Source organism: Tachysurus fulvidraco, chromosome 1, assembly GCF_022655615.1.
Source record: "Tachysurus fulvidraco isolate hzauxx_2018 chromosome 1, HZAU_PFXX_2.0, whole genome shotgun sequence".
NCBI classification, from domain to species: Eukaryota; Metazoa; Chordata; class Actinopteri; order Siluriformes; family Bagridae; genus Tachysurus; species Tachysurus fulvidraco.
This window is the reverse complement of record NC_062518.1, coordinates 34,046,665-34,055,254: the sequence shown is the minus strand read 5'-3', so window position 1 is coordinate 34,055,254 and position 8,590 is coordinate 34,046,665. Positions and strand designations below refer to the sequence as shown.

At 39.3% G+C, this 8,590-nt stretch overlaps 1 long non-coding RNA gene across 1 annotated transcript; it reads right to left on the bottom strand.

Moving 5' to 3' along the window:
* Positions 1–1,617: 1,617 nt before the first annotated feature.
* On the bottom strand, positions 1,618–3,664 carry LOC125145798. The gene is made up of 2 exons (XR_007144269.1): positions 2,742–3,664; positions 1,618–2,617 (listed from the first exon to the last, which is right to left on the bottom strand). It is a non-coding gene; the product is annotated as an uncharacterized LOC125145798 (long non-coding RNA).
* Positions 3,665–8,590: the final 4,926 nt, after the last annotated feature.

The window sequence follows — 8,590 nt, the reverse complement described above, 5'->3', positions numbered from 1 at the left end:
TACTCAGAGTTTGCATGTTCTCCCTGTGCTTTGGGGATTTCCTCTGTGTACTCTGGGCTCCTCTTCCCAGTCCAGTGACATTTGTTTTAGGATGAATGGCATCTCTAAATGGTCTGTAGAGTGTGAGTGTGTATAAGCGATTGTGCTCTGTGATTGGCTGGAACCACATCCAGGGTGTCCCCACCTCTTGCCCCGAGTCCCCTGTGATAGGCTCCAGGTTCCCTGCAACACTCTGTAGGATTAACAGTAAAGAGTATGGATGGATGGATGGATGGATGGATGGATGGATGGATGGATGGATGGATATATCAAACACAGCAGCAATATGATGCTCGTACTGTAATAAATGTACTTCACTGGAAATGAGCCAAACTAAATGACATGTAAATCATGATAACACATATAAATGTTGATTCCCTTTGGTTCTCACTTTCACTGTCTTGACGGAATTTTATCTGATTCCATCGTTATGATAGAGTTTGTGTTAAAGCTAAAACTGCATTTTTGTCTTTCCTTTACAATGATTAATCCCTGCTAGCCTGGGGGCATTTTCTCGCTATCCATCTTAGCGAGGCCTACAGTCCTTTGTTATGTGTTGATAGGCTATGGTTCACTGTCCAACCCCCATATTTAATGTGGTACTAATTACACATTCTTCTTTCTGTTACCTTACCTGCCCCCCCCCCCCCCCCTCTTCAACTCTCACATCTTCTTAGTGGTGTCTCTCACTCTCCCTGACTTCCTCTACAGCCTTTTTTCTGAGTACTCCTCCAAGTCCCTCTTGCGAAAATGAAGGGGCAGACTGTACACACATGATGTTTAAAGCTGGATAATATCGCACTTGTTCACTATAATTGGACCGGAAACACACTGTAATTTGCGACTGGAGAGCAAGCCCTGCCGCCTCCTACTGCCGTAAATTTGCATTCGAACGCCCACCCTCACTTAATCAGTTCTCATAAAGAGAATGCTTTGCTTCATTAGCAGCGCATTTGCATTTTACCCTCTACCATAAAACTATTCAAGCTAGAATAAAATATTCGGCTTCAGCTACTCAGAGAACTCAGCTCTAAGTCATTCCAGAGCACTAATTTCTGTTTAAGTGAATGACTTTATGCCCCTTTGTGAACACACCTACTCAGAATATTAGACAGCATGGTGTGCTGCTCCTTGGGCAACATTATTAACGTATATATAAATTTACTGACTAGTTATTCAAATCTATATAATGTTTTTAGATTTAGTATCAATTTTCTTAGAATGAGTACACAGCAGATACTCTTTACAGTTTACAGACATGTTGAAAGTGAATAAGAGCAACTACACACCAGGATAGCAGAAGTAAATATTTTGTACTGTTATAGAAAATGCTCAAAAAAACATTTTTTGTGTCTTTCAATGATATCAGAGTTACAAATATGTATGTGAAAAAAAGGTAAAAGACATTTCAAACCTAGAAAATATGTCCTTCAGGACAACTCTCCAGATTGTCCTAGTTCACTTCAAATACAATTTATCTTGAAATATGAACATCAAAATTCTTTAGAAATCATATTATGTTTCCATTGATGTGTGTATCACCTTGTGTAAAAAAAAAACAAATCCACTTATTCTTCATTATAGGTGCTTCATTTTATTTAGATGTGAATCCAAATGTCCTTGATTACATCACAATAAAACAAATGTATATATTCAGTGAAATTGTGATATTTAATTGATGGGGTCACTTTCAATTTACAACCCTTTTGTGTTAATTATAGATTATATAATGGAAAAATATATACTCATTAAAATGTAATTAATGTCCTCATTAGTGTGAATTCTGGTTAATCCAAAAATAAAAGTTTAAGCTATAAAGGCTTGATGATGCTGAAATCATGGAATCAAGTAACTCAGGTATGTCTTCTGTTTTCTCTCTGTCATACTGAATGCCTCCCAGACCTGAAAAATCTCTTCAGCCTTCACTGATTCCTGCATGTCTAATGCCAACAGGAAGCTAATAACTTGGTAAGAGAAGGAGGGGGAACATGACTCTAACCCGTAATAGAGATTGGTTGTTTGGCAGTTTTTCAAGTAAGCCAGGATAGGAAAAGTCAGCACAGTGTCAAAAGAGTCAGAAAAGCCAGGTCACTGGCAGAGTCAGCCTCCCTCTGCCCCATTCATCACTGGACTAGAACCAACTACAACATGAGGATGGAACTCTTAGAGGAACCAGACTGAATAAAGAGCCCATCTTCTTCTGAGCAGCAATGGGTAGTAAATCGTTACAGTGTACAGGTGTAAAAAAGTAAAGTCAAACATTACTAACATTTTCAAAGGAAATTTGGTGTGTTACCCCAAGTGGCATAACAGAAAAGCATTCACTCTTTTCTCATCCAGAGATCATGAGTTCAAATCCCAAGAGAGCAAAATTGGCTTTGCTGTCTGTGTGGGAGGGATGGTGCACGCTTTCTCCTAATTATGGGTGTCTGTAAGCTCATGAATATGGAAAGGGGTGGATAGTGCTTTCCTCAGAGTGTGTTACAACACCCCCTGATGCAGCCTGAGCAGCAGATCGCAAAAACACCATTGGCTAGCTTCTCTTGACTTGGAGGAGGCATGTGATAGCCTTCTCCTCCTGGTGGAAAGAAACAGGATGTTCAGTATTAGCATATTGTGAATAATAGCCTTTGAATTAAACAGGGCCATCTTTATGATTACAATGAACAAATCTGCATTATACACTGAAGGAAAGGTCATACTTGGGTATACATTCTTTTTGGGACCATCCACAGCAGCAGAAGTTGCATTACAAATGCAGAACTTACGACCAGATCCAGAGCATCAGGATGAATCTGATAGGACTTGAGAATGACCGGAGACGTAGCAGTAGCTGTGTGAATCTGACACTGCTACTGGACAAGTTTGTATATAATGTTCCTTATATCTTACTTCTCGTTTGTGCTTTGCAAGACATCAGTTCCTAGGTGACCGCTTTACACCATAATTTATGTAAAGAACATGCTTAAATGTGCTGGACACAAGTGTGTAAATCAGTATGTACCTTATTAGAGGGATATTTAGAGAATCAAGGTGGGACCATACTGTTGTGCATCTGTTACACAAAGAATAACTTTACAACTGTTGGTATGAGAAAAATCTGACAACCAAAAACTCTGGTCTGGCAGTAAACTAACACTCAAACAGAACAATAGCTATAGATAAAATTGTGGCTAACAGTGTCCAACTGTACTAACGTTTCTAATTAAGTAATATTGTAACTTAGCAAACTGAGAGACAGATCAGGTTGAGAGGACACAAATGCAGGTGAGCTTCTTATTTAACTCAAACAAATAACCTAAAGACAAATCCAATAGCAAAAGGCTGGTCACATTCAAAAAATAGAGAATTACTTGAATTACTTGGCTAGGTGAGGTCAAAAGCTAAGGAAAGATGCTGGATCATGGCGGATCCAAGAACACATAACGTATACTGTACTTCACAAAGCCATACACAAGGGTTTACATAAGCAAACTAATCACAGGGCAAAACTCAAAACAGGTGCTAGGATGCAAGCAGGGATACAAGTAGTGACAAAACAAGAGGAGACAAGACATGAATCAAAGCAAAAGCACAATGTAAACAAACAAAAAACAAAGCAGGAAAAAATCCCATCCCAGAGCCCATCGACTCTAAAAAGCTTGGTAATGAGTGTGCTTTTAAACTGTGGGTGTGATTGTGATGCTAATTGAACACATGAACACAGGTGTGTTTAATCAATGGCTGGGTACACAGGGAAATGTGTATGTTTTGTTGCAGCCATGCTGTCTGTTGTTAATTAAACTTTGAGACGCCATGACCAAAGTAAGAATCTCTTTACAGAATAGTGACCATTTATTAGGCAATAGGTACAGTATAGGAATACGTTGTAAGTGAAAATGGAAGAAACTAGGTAACTAATGTGGAAACTAGGTAACTAACATCTTCAGTATACTAGAGATCAGCTAAAAACCTTAAGCTGGAGGGTTTTCAGTTAGGCTTGTAGCAGAGTATTACGTGCTAGCTGCTGCTATAGACTAACTTATTTAATAAACATTGATTAAATAAGTGGAGCTAGCGTACACAGTGATATCTAGAAGGCTGGTATATAGATTTTATATATATTGTCTTTAACAGATTACTGACGGAAGACAGACCAAAAGAGTCAATGATTATGGTTTAATCTCCAGACTTTAATAAGCGTCTCTAAGTTTTGGAGAATGAACTACAGTAATAAGAAAGCCATAAACATAGTTTTTATAAAAGAGTTCATTGAATATAGAAGGTAATCTCCTTTTGTTTATTGGTTATGAACACTCTAATCGTCTGAGAGGCAAAAGTAGCTTTTAATAAACCCTGGACTTTAACTACAGTAGCTGAATACTGGCATGAATAGCTGAGGATGCCGTGTGTGGTTTGAGTGGGTTTGACAATGAGCCGTGAATGAATGCTTCCTATAAAAGAGGCTGGTTTCTCTAAATATCAGAATATTCTGATAGTGCGGGAAGATTAACAACTCTTAAGACTACTTAAGGCTCTGTACAGACGTAAGAAGGAAATGCATTCAGTTCATCATGTATTTGCTGTATTTGTAAAAAAAAATAAAAAAAATAAAAAAAACACCCTGAATGATGTCTTTCATCAAAAGTGCTCCACATCAAAATCTATGGTCAATTCAGTGAAGTGCTCAAATGACATGTCTCTATTACTCTCTTGCTATGTCTTTTCCCGAATATCTCAGTTTTTTCCTCTTTCTCTTCGCCTCGCTATAGCCCCCTGCCTGCGTTTCTCCACATGGTGGCCATATGTGCAGTTTCACAGTAGCATCCAGACATGTTCCCATCTCAGGGCCTGTCATTCTTCCCTGGACTAGGCATGTGTCAAAGACAGACACACACGCACACATACAGATACACAATCCACTCAGCCAGGGAGCAATTGGTGGCTAACCAACAGAACAGCCTGCAAGCATCCGGCAAATTCTCTCCTACATGCATTTGGCACTCGGGTTCTTTCTGACTCTCTACTTTCACAAAGTTTTCTATAACCAAGTTTTAGGTTTTAGTCTTTCAGTTACAGCTTGGTTTTTAGAATGCACTTGAGGCAAAATGTGTCTAAAAGCTGTTCTGAATCTCATTTCGCTTGTATCTGTGTTGTATCCATGGTCAGCGGTGTAGTGCTTTTCATCTCCACCTCTCATCTCTAAAGTTGATTCCTGAGGTCAGGTTACTATACGTGTGGAATCCCTGTATCCACATGGGTTTCCTTTGTGTTCTCTGGTTTCCACAAACACACCAGGAGGTGGTTTGGTTACAATAAATTACCCCAGGTCTTCAAATGTGTGTGCATGGTGCCCTGCAGTGGTCAGGAATACTATTTAAGTTACAGTCCTGCGTAGTGTTCCTAAAATAACTCGAGGAATTTCCGCAATTAACATTTCATTTGTTATAATAAATTAATTTAGAACAATTAAGTATAGAAACATTTCTTGAGCTTATAAACTTGTCAGGCTCAAATGTCCTGAACATAATGCATACTGTATGATGAGTTTCAAGAAAGCAAAACAACACGACACAAAACAGACACAATGCTTCTGATGTTTAACCTTCGGTTTTCTAAGTCTGTAAAATTGTCAGGAAAAGTGCCCTGGGACCAACCCACTAAATGTAAGTTGTGGTTTAATAACTGTGGTGAAATGATGGAAATGGACAATTTTTCACAGAACTGGCCACCGCTAATTACACATAAAAGGGAACTAATAATCTGATGCATTTCCTGTTACCTCAGCTGTGTTTTGTGCTGAATTCTCTCATCTGCCCTCAAATGCATGTACAAAATATAAAGGTGAGATGTACATTTTGTACAGTATGTTGTCTTATCTATAACACTTAGCACTTAATTAGAAGCAAGCACATTCTTAGATCCGTCTCTACGTATTTTCTAAGCAATTAAACAGGCTCATTTGAAGAGACAGACGACATTTGATGAGTTATATGCTGTGAACAACCCCATTTTAACATAGATGTTCCAGGTAACAAGGATGCTCCTTATTTCCCATTGAAGGACGTCCTTAGTGTCTCTGGTCCCTTTGTAGCATCCCGCTGCAGTCGGGTGTTTCTTGTCTACAGGAAGGGACAGCTTGGAGCTCAGCACGCGGCCAATAATGTCTCTCCTCTCCTCTCAGCGGCACTCATTTGGCAAGTCACATGCACACGTTCTGTTTGCCACCGAGCAGCTACCTGCTCATGAGCTGCTGGTCACGGCTGAGCTGGAGAGAACGCCACAGGCCCTCACCCCTTTTTAGCAGCCAGACAATCTGTCCCACACACACAGAGACACACGCATGCAAACACACACTGACATTTGAAAGATAATCCAAATCTTTTTATCACTGCTCATTCTGGCTGGGTATCAGTAAGCATTTCAGAGCTCCCTGACTCTATGCCATGCTCAGTTTGAAACTGAAAAGACATACACAGTGCACAACAGAGAACACTGTTAGGGGAAAAACAGGGTCCTCTTACTGTTCTTTAAGCTTTGATGGATAGTTAAGGGTGCTTATATTTCTAAATGGGGATTGCTTGGAACCTTTTCTGATAATGAAACATTCTGCCAGTTGCTACTAGTTATCACAGACAGCCATGATTGATTACATGTTGTGGCATTTGACAGACACACTTATCCAGAGCAACTTACATTTTATACAACTGAGGGATAAGGGCCTTGCTCAAGATCCCAGCAGTGGCATGGGGACTTGGTGGACCTAAGATTCAAACTCACAACCTTCCAATTGGTAGAACAACACCTTAAACTATAAGCTACCACATGCCCAAGATCAGTGATCCTCTGACCGACAAGAGAGGAAGTAATGCCATCTCTTTCCCAGTTACACTCTCTTGCATTTTCTTAGACTCCTGGTAACAGACAGCAGTGGAAATGGAAATGATATGAATTTACAATTTCCTTTACATTCCCAAATGTATTTACACACTGTGTACCTCATTGATTTTATCATTCAATGTAACTTTAGTGTACCTGCTCTTCCAGTAATTCTTAAAAACATGTGACAGAGAGGGTGTGGCTGAGTGTCAGCTGTGGACGGAGAGATGGCAGGTGGAACCAGCAGGTAGCTGTGTCTTATTACTTCAAGTTCACTTAGTTGTGCACTTTGTCCTTTTAGGGTCTGCAGAAACCAGAGAGAGAAAGAGAGAGAGTGAGTGAGAGAGAGAGAGAGAGAGAGAGAGAGAGAGAGAGAGAGAGAGAGAGAGAGAGAGAGAGAGAGAGTGAGAGAGAGATGGGGAGGCAGGCAGAATATTAACTGAGCTCCGGTCTGATGTTTGTTCAGACCACACGTTTGTTCACTTTTAAAAACTTTCAACAAAACTCAACCAGCTCTAAAGAAAAACTCAAGATCAAGTTCATGCCGTTTCCATGTTTGTGTGTTGCACAAGCCTCACAAGCCTCAGCCTCTCTCTAAACTGAACCAAAGTAAATTCACAATAATAAGCCACGTGTCGAGAACATGGACAATTATACTTATGTTGTGTCAATTTCGCTTCTACAACTGTGCAATATTTTTCAATCCTTTGTATAACAACATATTAATTGAGTACAAACACAGAATATGAGTTTAAAACCAACATAGACTGCCAACAAAAACACTGTCCCTCATCCACACAAGTTTAACTTATACTTCTCTAAGCAGCAAAAGATAATCACAACCTAAACGCACTATTCTGGCTCTATCACTAAATTACAAACCTCTCACTTATCACCACCTTTCCTCTATTTCTCCAGGATTTTATTCATACTCCCTACCGATTGCTCTGTGTGATGCCAAACAAGCCATCTGACCACATGGACGGCCAACACTTTAGTGATACAGTCCTCCCACTGTGGCTGACAATGCGGAAATCTTTTTTTTTTCCTCAGTCAAAACACGTCATTGTAGAAAATAGTATTAAGGTGATGTTTGGAAGACAAAATTATAGAGTACAAAAAAGAAGGTGAAGGAACAAATAAATTTATGTTTTGTAGCCTTTAAATGTCAGTTGCATTAGACAGGATAAAACCACTTATTGTTTATTCCCTGAGCTACTATTTACAAATTGATTGTGATTTTTAAAAATTGGTCATTTCCACAATTTTTATTAATTTTTTTTTTCAAATTCTTAGCAAAATGTGAAAACAAGCGTCCCGTTTCGACTCCTGTGGTGATCAATGTAGCATTTCACTGCCATCCCCTACACACAGTACTAACATACAGCTTATTATCTTGAATCTTGAACCTGTGCAGCTGAAATTTGCAAATTTGCATCTTGACACACACACACACAAACACACACTCACACACACGCACACACACGCACGCACGCACGCACACACACACACACACACACACACACACACACACACACACATAAAATATAGATGTATTTTGAGTAAACAGCTGTTTAAATTAAATTCAAGAGAGTGAATCTGCAAAAGTGATGCATGTTGTGAATCAGATGAGAGTGAAAGAACTAATATTAAGACCTGACTTTGTTATTATTAGTGCTTTTTATAATGCTCT